Source organism: Accipiter gentilis, chromosome 10 (genome assembly GCF_929443795.1).
Source record: "Accipiter gentilis chromosome 10, bAccGen1.1, whole genome shotgun sequence".
NCBI lineage: Eukaryota > Metazoa > Chordata > Aves > Accipitriformes > Accipitridae > Astur > Astur gentilis.
Window position 1 is genome coordinate 23,401,080 of NC_064889.1, and position 15,785 is coordinate 23,416,864.

Sequence of the window (15,785 nt, forward strand, 5' to 3'; positions counted from 1 at the left end):
GAAGGACCTCAAATATCACAGGAATTCTCTAAAGTCAGACAGAACACAAGCCTTTTGAAAACTCTTTCAATGTGTTCCCTACCTTTTCATCAGGGCATTGCTTCTACACTTTGCCTCTGTTGCTGTTAGCCAGGCTTTAACATAGACTTCTTGTTAAAGTTTCATTCCCTATAGAGACAATAAAAACAAAAATTAAACAATGTACATATTTGTTGAAACTTACTGCACACTCCACTGCACCAGCCACATTAAATGAACATTGTGAATTGTTGTAGGACTGGCTAAGACAAGGTTACGTCACAACTGTTAAAAAAGTGTATAAAACCAGATTTTAAACTTAAGAAACAAAATATCAAGTTTTATGTTGCATTGATATAAGAATGTAAACAACATAATACATTTAATGCTTTAAAGAAACAAAATCAAAGAATGGTTGAGCCAGCCACTTAAGATTATTTCAACTCTTCCAGTATTTTCTGATAATAAATACCTTCCACCTATTCATAGAAGGTGTTAGCCAGCTATGAAAGTGGCTTTTTAGCTCAATAACTTTTCAAAGTCCACTTTAAAACATTTTTCCTCTTTGCAAGATTCTGATAAAGCAGATCCTTCTCACTCCGCAATCAGCAATACACAGGTACTCTTCCATCTAGCCACCTTACTCCAATTCCCAATACCTGCAGTTGCAGTCTTCTTGCCATTTACTGTCACAGTTCACTGTTTTTCTTCAGATATGGTATACTTAGCTTGTAAATACTAGTATGACCACTTTTAAACATTGGTATGACCATAGGCAGCTTGAGCTTGTGTTTTACACTGAGGCATGTGCAAGCTAGGCAGCCTGTGCTACAGTTAAGCATTTTGAAGCAACAGCTTTCCACCATGTTTTTACCTCCCTGGAGACACTCTCAGACTTCAATCTCCCAGAATGACTCATTATCATCAGCAAGGCTGTAGTCAAAAATAAACTTTGCCTAAATGAGGCTTCTATTTGCCAAAACTTGGAGAACACTCTTAGAATATTACTGTGAGAAGACTTTAGAAAAAAAAGTGTAACACAAGCAAGGCTGGGAAGAAACACATCTTAGGAGGGTTTATGCAAACCATGCAAGATTTGCTTTCATTCCTGAAGTGGAAAAATTGGAGGAAAAAATTCTACACTAGATTATCAGAGTTATATTTTTTGGGACCACAAAGTTCAAGGTTCTGTTCATAACTGTGAACAGTTATTTCAGATCATGCAGAAGCAATCAGCACTGTTGGTTCATTACTCCTATAGCAAGGAATGAAGAGGTGACAGCCTAGAGAGCAAACCTGGCCCCTGGTGAAAGTCTTTCTAATCCATACAGCACTATGGACTAGTACCAGTTAAAGTCAGTCAATCTCTACTAACTGACTTTAAACATTTTTACACCAGACTACAAAGCAAGAGAGCTTGCAGCAGTAGCACTGCACTTTTTTGTTTATGACCTGAGCTGTAAAATAAAGTTTCCAGGAGCATCAGAAATTATAATTTCAGGGATTTACCTGCAGACCTCAAGCACAGCCGCAAAAAGTCTAAGAAATAAGCAGCATTAACACATGAATAATTTCCCCATGGACCCATCAAAAAACATCTTTCCTAGTCAACTATCTGGAAAGCCAATGAGAAGAGTTGAAGGAAAGAAAAAGAAAAATATACTTTTAAGCATCACAAGGAACACAGCCAGAACCACTGCCAGTGTACTTGCAGCTCTATTTCATAGTACTTGCAGCTTGTAGAATGTATTTACAAATAATTTGTTGTCCTCCATCTATCAAGTAAAAGATCTACTTGTTCAAGAAACAAGGTGCAAAGGACCTACATTATTACCCCAATACAACTGGGACTTCTCATAGAATTTTTATTTTTAATTAGGACATTGCTCATACTTCCTTTTCTTCTCATTTCCTATTACTACAGTTAAACAAATGACAGCAACAGAGAAAATTAATAACAAATAGAGTTAAAGTAATCAACTGCATTACTTTTTAGACACTATTGCACACATCTGCACTCAATAATGTTAGACAATGCAGTATTAACAAGGAGCCACTAGACTCCACTAAGGTCCCTTTGGTGCTGCATCAATAGTAGTACTAGTGCTAAGAAACATATTGGCATATAGAAAAACAAAACAAGAAAAACCCCAGCATTGTTCTGGCCCTGCATCACTGGGCTGGAATCCCTATCAAGCATTTTGCAGGCCCATTCACACTCATCTGTACCAACTCATGGTTAACATACTCTGATCCAAACAGCTGAGGAGATAATCAAGAGAGCTCAGAAAACCTGGCAACAAAGGATCTCTAAAGAGGTGCCTGGAAACAGCAAAGCACTGGATAAGAGCACAGGGACAGAAGACAAGACCATGAGTTTGGGAGCAGAAAATAGGAATGCAGGCCAAGAACTGAGGGACAAGCAGATTTGTTCAGCAATGACTAGGAAGAAAGAAAAATTAGGCTTAAATTCAGAGGCTAATCTAGATTCAGTGGGATTGCTACAGTCAGTGAGCAAGAACTAGCCATCTAGAGTATCAAAGCTTAGAGGAGGAAGCAGAATAACTGGCAGAGAGAAGGCAAGAAGGAACAGACTTCACTCCGAGAGAGAGATCAGGTGTTTTCTACATCTTCTATGCTTTCCACCGTCAGTCACCAAGTCTTCTATTTGTTTGTTCTTCATTGTCCTTTTCTGTCTCAATAAAATCAAAGCATTTACTGAGAGGGTCTAACAAGGCACAGGCTGTTTATGCATTCATTACAGTTGTGCCACAGCAAAATCCCACAATATTCAACCCTGTCTACAAAAATTCAAGAAAGTGATGTTCAAGTATCCCACAAGATTCATGACAGAGACAAATCTTAACAAGGCCAGTTTTAAAACTTACACTTTTCTTTCTAGATTACAGTATTTATGGCCAAAAAGCACAACCAAATAATGGAAACAATTTCTGAAGTACAACTGTGTTTGTAGGGAGGGGATGCAGACAACAACTTACAGCAAATAAGGGGGAGGGAAGCCAAGGTAAGCATTATAAAATGTAAATATTACTTCATCCAAAACACAGTTCAGGAGACCAACTAGTCCATGTTTTTTGTACAACTACTTATTATATAACAACTTTTTAAAAGGAGAAGTCCCCCAAACCGAATGTTCCATTTTCCTTGGCACAGTAGATAAAGGCAAATGAAAGCAGCAAATCTTCCAATACTGAGCTTCAAACCCCAAATCTGTCACTGAAAATGTCAAAGTGCATCAACCAGGAGTGACAGAAGTGGCCTGCTTCACCCAGACATGTTTGGACACACATGCCAACCTCAGGTTAGTTTTGAAGCCAGTCTCTATCCAAATTAATTTTTTTAATTCATGGTGTGGTAGAGGGAAAGACAGGTGGGAATTGTTTGTAACTTTTTTGGCTACATTTAAAAATACACTTTAACTGTAACTTAGAACATTTGACATGCTTTTTTTTCCCTCTGGCCAGCAAAAGTGTCCTGTAAGGTAAGAAAACTGGACCCAGCCATGCTGCAAGTTACAGACACTGAGTGGATGACATGCATAGACTGCAACTGCAGGGCTGTGGCTGCTGTTTGCAGGTGATCTACACCACACTGGAAAGGTTTAATGGAGAGATAACACTGACTAATACCTCCCTCATCTCGTAAATCTCCAGTTAGCAACATGTTCATCATCTACCCCACAGAAAAGTACGTGTGAATGTACTGCTACCAGTTCAGCTACAAATATATCTATCAACTAACATGTACTGCTGTGACAGTTTCCTAGCTAGGTTAGCTAGCAAGCAATATAAAGCAGCATTAGGGTATCTCCCCAATAATCACAGTAAATTAGCTGAAGTGCAACAATATGCTAAGGTAACTACTGCTTCAGGATTCCAAAGCCAGCTCAAAATAACTCTTTGTAACATAGAGCAGACATCTTAAAACCCCTTCCCCAACTTTTGGACTAAAATTATTAAATAACCACACCCTTAAAAGAAAGGCTGGAGTGTACCAAGTAAGGGAGAGTTACCTTAAGTGCTAAATATTACAAGAAAAGTACTCACAGAAGGGTTTACCTCTGGCACTCTACATAACGAAGTCTTCACTGTCCTGAATAGGAGATCAGCATACAAGATAACTACAAAGTTGTACAATTTGTTAGAACACTGCTCCTGTACCAGGATTTAACTGACAGCACTGTGCTGAGTCTGATTACTTTTGCACTTGCAGGATCTGGACAGAATCGCCTCTTTTACTGTAATTTTAATAGTCAAAATATCATGCAGACAAACTTGTTGACAGAAGCTACCGGAGCTGGACCAGATCCTGATCTTGGTTGTACACCTAAGAATAATTCCTTAAGGCCACAAGTTTCTTCTGAAGCTCAAGACAAAACCAACACTCAAGAGTCCAGCCCACAATGCCCTTCTCTTTGTTTGCATCATGCTTGCACACAGAAAAAAGTGGGAGTTTCCTCTTGGGACTTTTTCATTTGCATATATGTACATATAACTTACACAACACACTTACTGCTTGTCCACTTTTATTTCAGATGGCTAAATTGAAATAATTCAATTAATTAATACTAATGATTTTTTTCTGAGCCAAATTTTAAAAAGTCAAATTTTACAGTCAAAATTAAATAGCGAGGATATAATTGGCTAACTTACTTGTAACACCCCTCCTTACTCTTCACATCCTATTTTATACCATAGTTCCTCCTTCCCCCCCTCCCCCTTATTGCTTACTTCAATTTCACTGTATTTCAGCCTCTACAGTAACCCCGTATCTAACATATGAAAGTACAATTTGAAAAGGTAAAAATACGCCATTTAAAAGAGCAGGGCCAACACTTTCTGAAGTCTTTCGTTTCCACTTCTCTTCCACAATTTCCTCCTAGTACTGTTTCTGAGCTCTTTAGGGAACTACCAATAACTACTTCTGCATTATAGACTACTACTAAAATGACTGCTATAGATCATACCTCTCAGCATCACTGCCTCACATAGCCTTCACTGTACATTTTAATTTTGACTCTATAGTCTGTGGGGGCACTTTATAAACATATAGATATCAGCAGAGTGTTTCCAGATCAGTCATAGACCAAGCTTCCAGACCAGGCATAGACTAAGCCTGAACTGAAGGATTGGAGAAAATATCCAAGGCTTATTATGCAATATAGCAAAGAACTTCATTCACTTTAAGTAATTATTTGGTCAGTACCACTGCTAGAAATAGCTGATTTTAAATAGCTGAACAGTGGTGATGCATTCACTGTTTATACATATTCATCTCCTACCTGTTAGCTATTCTCAATTAAAGCAAGACATAACTGGCTTTAGCTTGCAGAGGATTTGCAAAGATTTGCTGCTTTCAGTATGGCATAAAATTTCTATCATGATTTGTGCTCAAAGTAACAAATGTTATTTATATACAAAATTGATATATAAGGGAATAGATGCAGGGCCTTTTCTGTGCTCTTGCCCAAGACCACCCAGTGAGGCTACAGCAGAAGGATGGGGGACAACTACAACTCAGCCCTCTAAACTACACCTTTACCCTTGCTTTTTGTGCAAGCTCAACCTAAACTTTTTTTCAAAGGTGATAAATCTTTACAGGGTTTGGTTTTGGGTAAGGATTGTGAAGGGGGGGCAGGCTGGTTTTTGGGGGTGGGGTAGGTTTGGGGTTTTTTTTTGGATAGTCAGCATAAAAAATGTTTGAAATTTCAATATACCACAGAAGCTTGATTTAAACACTGTAACAAACAAGAGAATCATACTGGAAATACAGCAAACCACATAAATTGCATCATATTTTGTTAAGGCACTTAAATAGAAATTATTTTGGTGTCTTTGTTCGGTCCTTTCCCTCTCCTTTTTAAAAGTGATAGAGTTCTTTCCAGGAAACTTCAGAACAAATATCTTAAACCCACGGCTACAGGTATATCAGAACTTGAGCTACTGGAACCCTCTGTCAGACAGCAAGATACTTGGAAGTCACCAATACCTCAAACATTATGTTTGAACAAGGTTACTAGGTTATATTAGTTGGTTGTGGGTTTTTTTAAAAAAAAAAGTCCATGTAAATTGTGCAACATTTTAGCCTCCAGATTTTTGGTCATGCCGACACCATATTTAAAAACTAAGGTCAAAGTTGAGTAAAGGACAATGGAATGAAGACTTCCTACAAGTCTTCATTTCGGGAGACATTTAAGATTGAGGAAGGTTTTGACTAAGTAGTTATTGTACTATGAACTTTCCACAACCTGCTGGTGTTTGACCACAAGTACAACTGTTTCTACAGCCACTGTTATAAAAAGCATTTCAACCTACTATGACTTGCAAAACCAACTCCAGTTGCTAGGAAGTATGATGGAAATCAAAAAGGGATGTTGAATATTTAAGTGACACTGCAAATTTCTTTTTCCAGTTTTAAAACCTCAAGATTAACAAATCCCATCGTCATTATTCAGCTTGGTTTAGATATCATCTTCCTCTTTTGAAGAGTCATAAGATAGTGTTCTCTAGCTATGACACACTACAGCAGGAATTTACCTAGAAATCAGTAAACCCTTCAATACAAAATCCTGTAGATTAGAAATTGCCAGACTGGCTTCTGAACAGTGGTGCCTACAATTCCTTTGTGAGACAGAACAGCAGTATTAGTCAGACACCTTCCTGAGACAACCTCATTCTCTTTAGAGCATCAGCTAGGTTCTACTCTCTACCTTGCTACTTCCCCTTTCGAACACATATCTTAAACAGGACCAGGTTATTGACATTGTTTCTAATGCTTGACCTAAATCAGCTAGGCTCACCTGAGCTGTATAGTATGTACCAGACTATGTCAATATTTACACTTTTACTAACTAATAATTAACTCTGGCTATGTAACTACAAAATTGCTAGTATTGCCATTAACACATACAGAAATCCTATTAAGCACGATACTGGTGTTATATCCAAGTAAAGCATACACAGAACAAGCCGTTCACCAGGAAACGCAGACCTGCAACCACACTGCTACAAAAAGTATGAAAACTCATGTGTATGAACATCCTTAATACTGGAAAAGCATTCCTAAGTAAACCTGCATTTTTAAAAAAATGGTCCTAGTGCCTTTTGGCTTACTGCTTGCAGAAACAGATCTTACGTTTTCTGCTACTTTCTAGTAAATTCACTGTTTAGAAGAGGCTATTGGCTAAAGCTTGTTCCAAAGGAGCAGAAGCTGCTCATAAACTTGAGGAAAAGTACCTCATCCAGCTGGACCCTTACTCTAGAAACATTATTTCTAGAATAAGTAAAACACGTACATCACACAAACTCTTAATGCTGTAGTGAAGCTTAATCTTTTTTGCCCTGTCTGTAAGGGCTCCATGCAATTTTCCCCTTCCCCAAAAGCTAACCACAAAAACTCTAAGGCTTTATTTTTGATAATTAAACAATTTCAATGCCAAGTCACAATTACCCCAGAAAACTTAGCTTCATTTACCAGAGATGCAGTTCCACTTTAATGTTCATTTTAAATGAGCTTACAGACTCCTCAATACTGTAAAAGCAAGACAGAGTTTCACTAATACTCCTAATGTATTAATTTTTTAAAAAGAAGAGAAAAACGAGAGACTCTTGCAAAGTAAGACTTGTATGCTAGACACACAAACCAGAAATAATCCATTTACTCCCCCTCGACCTTCCTTGGCTAGACTAACTCAATTAGTTTTCCTAAAGCACCACAGATACTTGCCAAGATTAAATATTTGTGTTTAATCATTCAGAAAGTGAAAGATTATGTACTGTAATGTAACGCTTTTTACGGAAACCTCTAGTTGAGCAACAGTTCCAGAAAAAATTGTGAAATGAAGCAAAAAGCTGTCTGGAACACCACGCTTCTACTCAGTTAATTCCAAAAAAATTAAACTTCAGAACTAAGTGCCAAGTCAAGACCTCCTTTTCAGCAAATCAACATTCTCAGAGGCAGCACATTTTTAAATGCAGCCCGTTTGAAATTACTCCAGAGTAACAACCATCACTAGGAAGTTATTCAATATTATCATCACCCGGCCAGCAACTTATGCTACATGCAGACATGGGGACGGAACAACGATAAAAACGTCAGGGCTAATTTTTATCATCGTGTCCAGTGCGTCGCATTAATCCAGGTATACAGTAACCCAGGCTGTGGGAGCCAAAGGCAAAGTCGCAATAAAGACAGGCGCGCACAAGGCTGAACACTACCCCTGCCATTCCAGCTGACGCAGCGCACGCTGCGTGGAAAAACTGCACATTTATCTGGGGAACACACACCTCGGCCGAGCAGCTCTCCAAGCCCTCCGGCACGCTCCTGACCTGCCTTTGTAACATGGCAGGTCAGCAGGCACCGCTCAGTCAAGGCTCTCCGCCCTGAGCAGCGCCTGCCTCGGCGGCCCCGCACGCCGGGCCGGGGCCGCGCTCCTCCCGGCCCGGCCATCGCCGCGGCGGGGGGGCTGGCGGGAAGCGTCGGGCCGACGGGGAAAAGGAGAAAGTTTTCCCCCCCTCCCACCGCGGCCCAGCGGAAAGTTACCGCCGCCCCTGCTCGTCTCTCAGCCCCTCGCCCGCCGGCGCCCGGCCTCCCTCGCCCCGGCCCGCTGCTGACAGCCAGGGCAGCCGCGGGCAGGCGGACGCCCCTTCCCCGCCGCCCCAGGGTCGCGATAGCGCCCGCCCCGCGGTATCTCCTCAGAGAACCACCTCCCCCCGCCCCCCACCGCGGTGACAGCTCGGCGCGCTCCCTCACCTCCGGCGGGGGCCGCGCTCCCCGGGGCAGGGGGAACGGCCGGCGGAGCCTCCTGTCCCCGGCGCCGAGGAGCGGGCGGGTGAAGGGGGGTAGGGGAGGGGAAGCGCACTCGGTCCCCGCGCCCTTATCTCATCCTAGCGGAGCCCGACTCGCCCCGGCCGCCTCCCCGCCGTGTGGGCGTCTCAGGCGGGATCCCCCCTCCCCTCCGCACCGCCTCTTCGCGCCGCCATCTTGGTTGTCACGGGGGGGTGGGGGAGGAAGGCGGGCGGGCGCCGACTCGTGATCGCGGCGGGCAGGGCGCCCGCCGGGTCCTGCTGCTCCGCGGCTGAAGGCGGTGGTCCCCTGCCGCGCCTGAGGCGGGCCCGCCGCCGCCACCGCGCTGCCTAACGTCCGCGTGCGTGCAGCCGCCCCGGCGCCCAGCTCGCCCCTGAGGTCTCCCCTCTGAGAGGGCGGGCCCGTCGACGGAGGGGTCTCGGTCCGGCGGCCCCCGACTCCCTCCTCCCCCCCCTCCCCCCTCAGAGAGCGGCGAGGCGCCGGCGGCTGTGAACCGTGAGGGAGGGGAGCGGGACGCCCTCAGTGAAACCCCCTCAGAACAGCCTAAAACACGACGCGCAGAGCGTGGGCTGGACTCTGACACCCCACCCCACACACAAACACACCGCACTACAGCGTCTCCCGCCCGCCCGGCAGTACCTTTAATTTAAAGAGAAATTAATCTCCGGCCCAAATATGCCAGTCTTTCGCTCACCTGCGGCGCCCGTCGCCAGGACCCGGAGGAGGTGCGGGCTGTCTGGAAAACAAGGGAAGAGAAAACGGGGGATTTTCTGCAGTCTTGATGTAACCCGCACCAGGTTGTTGCATCAAAGACTAGAAAAGAACCCGAGACAAAAATAATCTTTTAAGAGCGTGCGGCTGAGATTAGTGCAGCGTGTCAAGATGTTGCTGAGCACAACAAAATGGGTCCTCCTGCTTGTACCGACACACACAAATACTACTTTTCAGGCACCTTGTGTACTGCAACCCCGGCTTTCAAAATTTTATACCAATGTGCTATTTTTGAAGCGATGTTTAGGAATAGGCTCCAACCATACAATTTTGGCTTTGAATTCAAGCTTCCCTCAGTTCTGGGCGTTTGGCTCGAGGGCTTAGATGTGGCTCATTATAAAGACAGAAAATTCAGACCAAGTTCTGAATTTAGACTGTAAATGCTTACGTGTGTTCAAACCTGCTGTATTGGTTTACCTCATCCCTCTGAAAAATCTGTCCAAATAGGAGAATGTAAAAGCAAAAAGTACAAAATATGACTTTTTTTTCCCCCACATGCCTTTATTAATATGACTGTTTGTAGCAGAAATGCTGCTCCTCCTACCCCCCATGTAGGAAACAGCAGCTGACACAAGCCAGCCTCTACCCAGGCAGAAGCACCCATGTGCAAGCCTGCACATGCAGACACAGCTTTGTGCTGCCAGGTTTGATATTTGTGAGCTGAGTCTGCCTCTTTTTTTTTTTTTTTTTCTCAACAGACAGCATACTAAGGAATGTGTCAAACCCTTATCCCAGGCAGGGACTACAAGAGCAACATTGCCCATTTGTCTTATTTCTAGGTAAAATGTGTTTCTAGCCACACCCATAAAGATGTTTTCTCTCTCAGTAAGATACAGTGTAGTAAGTGAAAGATCAAGAACCCAGAACCTCAGTATTTTTTTGCAGCAAGCTGGTCTGCCTTCTGTAGTCAGTCCTTAAATTATTTAGGCTGCTGGTAGAAATTTTTCTAAACCCTTTGACAGTTTCTGGTATATTTTAATTCTGGAAATGTTTTTCAAATAAATAGCAATAATGAAGTCCATCTTCTGGCTTGTGTTAGTAATTTTGATATGCAAACTACTCTGTGCTCTCTGCCCTTGCTCGTTTTTCATGCAGGCATAATTTTTAGGCTTCAGCATTAACAGCCAAGATTAATGGGTCTGTTCCTACTTCTAAGAGTATTGTTTCAGCTGCATGTATACTGAGGCAAAATCACTACATTGATGTATGAATAGTTTTAAGTTCATAACCATTAAAATATTCTTGACCATTTCTAATGGAAACTAGTTTTACAGAAACATATTTCTTAAACATTCTGTAGCAGTTTTCATACTTTTCAGCTCATGTCATAAGTAAAACTTTGTGTCGACGTCTTTGATTTGCTGCTAATTTATAGCTCAACCTGTTTATTTCTCTCCACCATTTCTGTCCTTCAAGGATTTACCTGCATTTAATTACATATTGTGTCAATGTCAACAAATTGCGATCAGAGACTTGGATCTCACTGTGCAAGGCCCCATACAAACACCAAATGCAGTGCCCAATCTTACCATCACAGCTAACACAGTGCTTACCCCTGTCCTGTCTTTCTTGTTCTTACATCTCCCTCTCCTTCCCACCCTATTCCATCAAGCCTCTTCTGCTTTCTCTCCGTGACCTACCTGCTGCTCACTCTCTCTCTTGGCTGCGGCACGCTTTCTTCCCCACCAGCACATTTAATTGCAATGTTCCATTTCATTATTAGCTTGTCACCACCTTTATCCAGTCACCTTTCCTAACTTATATCTAGCAGCAAAGCTTTCCTGCATAGCTTGTCATCAATTTTCCACATTAAGGCTTGTCTAAAGCCCCATGCAAAAGGGTCTATGAAAAATAACGACTATAGTGCTGTGTTTATTTCTGAATAAAGAGTAGCATCAGTGAATAGTGTTACTGTACAGGCAGAGACAGATTTACTGTGTGCCCAGCTCCTGCAGGCTCATTGCACAGAAACGTGTCTATGTGTCAGTCAAACAAAGCCTTTCCCTTCATGGGGACTTCAGGGATCTCTAGGCAGTGGTCTCTGCACACATATGGAGACTGACCCCAAAATCATTAAGTCAACAGCAGTCTTCCTATTAATTCCAGTTAGTGTTGGATCAGATTCTTGTTGCGCATAGCAAGTTAATTAAACAAGTTAACTGCGGGTACTGCAGGTGGGCAGGCATCAAGCATGCTTAATGTGGTATTCTGCTGCCTCTCAAGTGCAGGGTGGAGCACTGTCAGCCAGATTTAGCCTCCGCAGGAGTGCAGCCAGGGAGACACACAGGGTTTCTATGGACTGGCAAGCACAGAACCATTTTTTTCCATATTGCAACCCCAAATTTCTAGCTTGTGGCACTGCAGTAATTTTCAAAGTACGGTTTAGCTTATTTTAAGTGCAATTGACACATGGCTAAACTCAAGCAAGGCAGAGGACAAGTGGCAGATGGTTAGTGACAGAGCCAGGAATGGAATGGAGAACTTCCCTGTCCCAGGACATGGTTTTAACAGACTTTGTCCCAGGATTGTAAGATGTGACTACTTATAATTCATAAGGCTTCAGCAGTGCTTAAAAAAAAAAAAAAAGAAAAGAAAAGAAGAAAAGAAAAAGCTATTACTATACACAGTAGTTAGTAGTTCCTGGCAGAGACTGGCTTCCATAGGCAAAACTATTTCAGTTTCTTAAGTATGCAATTTGGGGCTTGATCTGCTCACTTTCTTAGCAATTTTATTCCTTTTGAACTCTCTTGGCTGTGCTATGTGTACTGCTCATTTATGTCTAGGGGGGTAGAATGAGGCTCCAAAAGAACCCAGCAGAACACCTTTCAAAGAGACATGACATATCTGTAACCTTGGTAAAAATAACTATAAAGATAATGATAATGGATAATTATAAACCATGTAACTGGCAAAACAACGCTCTGCATTTCAGAGGATGAATTGCCTTACCCTGTCCAGTAACCCACTTTACAGTGCAGTAATGGATCTACATCCAGGAGGTTATGCAATGAAATGGAGTCTTTGGCAAGCTGGAATCACACTGAAAATGAAGCAACATCTTCATGGGGGTTTTCATATATGCATCTTTGAAAATCTGGAACTTATCCCTTTTGACATAAAGAGACCGTCCCTGCTTGGAATGCTTAAATTCTAGGACAAATTATGAAATGATGAAGTATTTCAATATTATGATGCAGCAGTACAACAGTGCAGTTACCCTTCCTTTTACTGCTTCAAGTATAGTATTTCTGAAAAGCTTTTTGCACTCCAGGGAAAGTACTGATTATAAATTATAAAAGAGGCAATAGAATATCATGCATGTAGGAAAAAAAAAAAAAAAAAAGAGGTTTCAGACACTTCTCTAGATGAAGAACTTACTGAAGCAGCTAAAAATATGGGGAAATGAAGCGAACACAGGGCCTGATCCAAAGACCAGTGAACTCAGCAGAAGCACTGCAGGGGGGTTCATTAGGTGTCAGAGTCATGTATGTCATGAATTACAATTCACAAAATGCAAATAAAGAATGTTATTGTATATATAGTAAGGATAAAGTCTAATTGCAGTGTCTAGGCATTCCGCTTGGATAAAATGAGCAGATTTTTCTCCAGCAGGTAGGCTTTCTCAGCAAGGATTTATTGCCAATATTTATGTGAGAGTTTGTAGTCCCAAAAGCACAGAAATGCTGGGAAACAAAAAGGAAAGGAAATGTATGCGAAGAGGAGACCCAAATGTTTCCAAGTAATTTCTATAAATAAAAATCCGATGCAAACACATTATCATTTCACTTTTCAGTGCTGATTTGCTTCCTCAGGATTGCAGAGTGTGCATCTGAGAATTTAGACTGTGCATCATAAAGTTTCCCTCAGCAAATGCTAAAACTATTCACAAGGCATTGTAGCATTGGAGCAACTATCAAATGTCGAATGATAACAGACCCACTGGACGGCCATTAGTATTAATCGGTGAGAAAACAGTGAACATCATTGTGCTTTGCTGTGTTACTGCAGGTAGGGGTATCAAGCAAGTGATGCCATTCCTCTTCTCCTGCTGTTAGTAGGCAAATAAGTATGTACAGCTGGAGCATATTTCTAGGATGGCTCTTCCCATAGACACTGGAAGCTCCGAAACAAATATTTGCAGCAAATTTTTTGAGAACAGGACAGCAGAAGGGTTGCTTGAAGATGGTACAAGTCCTAATGCACGTATCAAAACCAACCTGTTGTCTGTTCCAGCACTAACTCGCTTTAAGTATTGCTCTCGTCAGTAAAGCAAGATAAAAAAAGCTTCTCTTTGTGGAGTAATATCAGGAAGGAAATTATGCATGCAGATTCACCAGCAAAAATAACAGTCTTGGGCTGTAAATGTACACACTGATGCTGCTGTTTTGTTGCTATTTTCAGCAGTCCCTGTACCCTCAGGGGTGAGAGTAAGGACTTAATTGCTGTTGCTGCTGTTCATGCATCAGCCTTAAAGGTTCAGTTTGGACTTGTGCTCTTTGGCCCATCTGGAGGTGATTTCTGCAAATGGTAGTCTTTTCTCTGAATCAGTCCAATTCATCATCCAGAGTCACACCACGTGACACTGTGATGCTGTGGGCATCTTCTCCCACATCAGATATAAACCTACTTTCCTTTACTAGAGATCTCGGTTCCTTATTATTTGCACTTTTATTTATCTCCAAATCATGCCTAGGCCAAGTAATTGCATTCCACATATCTAGATGTTCCCCACAGTTTTGTCTGGCTAAGATACTTACTTCAGGCTCTGAACTCTTGTGTAGTGCTGCAGTTTAAAGTTTTTGTATTTTGTTCTAGAGATCACTTATATTGTGATGTGTTAAGTGAAGTATATCTATCCGTTAACCACTTCTCTGGAGTACTATTAGTCTTAATTAATGTCTGTAGAACACTACTGAGATTCTCAAGAGAAGCAGCTATAGGAGTGCAAAGGATTATAATTAATTTAAAACTATCTAATTTTTGAGTAAATGGCTAACAACACTTAAGCTGAGATTCTCCAAGTAAAGGTAATTTATTTGATTCTTTAACAAAAACATTATGAAGTCTGGGTTTCCATTTACTACTACCACTGTATGATGCATTTTGATTTTTATTGTCCTTCCATATGCTTTGATACATGCAGGCACATAACATAGCTTGATTTAGTTCAGGAAACACTGTCCAAAATACGCAAGTCAGGTTAAAATAAAACAAACCACCAAAATAAGTAAATTCATAAACTCAAAGGCAATCCACATCACCATTTGCCTTTAATATATTAAGTATTTGAACCATAAAGCCTGTAATTAATATTATAGAATAATTTCCGTATTTATTTATAAGGCATCTCATTTACATAAATAGTCATTATCTGGAAATAAAACCAGATCATTAAAATTCAGAAAACTGACAGGCCAGGTTGAGATCAGTCAAGATGTACCAAAGAGATTTGCTAGACTCCCTGTTTGAAACTGTTCTCAGAGAAAAATCTCTGCTCCCGAACAAGCTTAAACAGGACACTGCTTTAGAAATACAAGCAGTGCTTCATCCACATGACATCACTGAACAGAACAGTTATTTTGTACGGTGAGAAAACATTGGGTCACTCTTCTCACTAACTGTCATGGAGGGTTTCCAAGAAAATGCATCTGACACATCTGCACTGAAAATCTGACCCAGATTATAGCTGATGTTCTCATAACACAGCCTTTCTGCTTTTCTGAAACTCTACAGCATTTCAAAATACTTCTTTCTTTCAAAATACTTTCAATACTTACGGTACTTTCAATACTTCCAAAATGTTTCATCTAGTCAGAAAACACATTATGCAGAAAAGAAAAAGAAAAAAATGGCACTTCCATGTTTCTGTTTGCAAGCTAGATTCATCACTCTCAACTATTAGCTAGAGAATCACAGGTATTTAAAAATAGGTCCTGGTTGACTAAAAGAATGCATCTCAGGCCCTGCTGTCAGTGCTTTTGGCATTCAAGATCCAGAGCATTAATTACTAGAATTTTTTCTAGGTAAAAATAAACCCACCAGTTTTTAAAAAGCTACAGCTACAGAATATTCAAACCCATATTGCAATTACCCTGTTAAGTCACACCCGTGTCTATCCTTTTTCAGCATAAGATAATTCTTTGAAGTGTAAGCCCACCAGAGTAAGGCAA

General features: G+C 41.4%; 1 protein-coding gene across 10 annotated transcripts in view; it reads right to left on the reverse strand.

Annotated features, from left to right (window-relative positions):
* DENND4A (DENN domain containing 4A) overlaps positions 1-15,785 on the reverse strand; it is a 71,932-nt gene that overhangs the window by 54,708 nt on the left and 1,439 nt on the right. For 9 of the 10 annotated variants that reach the window (XR_007507557.1, XR_007507556.1, XM_049813225.1 and 6 more), the window contains exons 1-2: positions 8,791-9,022; positions 83-168 (exon numbers count right to left, since the gene is read on the reverse strand). The gene's annotated coding sequence lies outside the window, so the exon portion shown is untranslated. Of the gene's footprint in view, positions 1-82; positions 169-8,790; positions 9,023-9,538; positions 9,658-15,785 lie in introns of those variants that run through there. The other variant, XM_049813220.1, reaches the window with a different exon arrangement.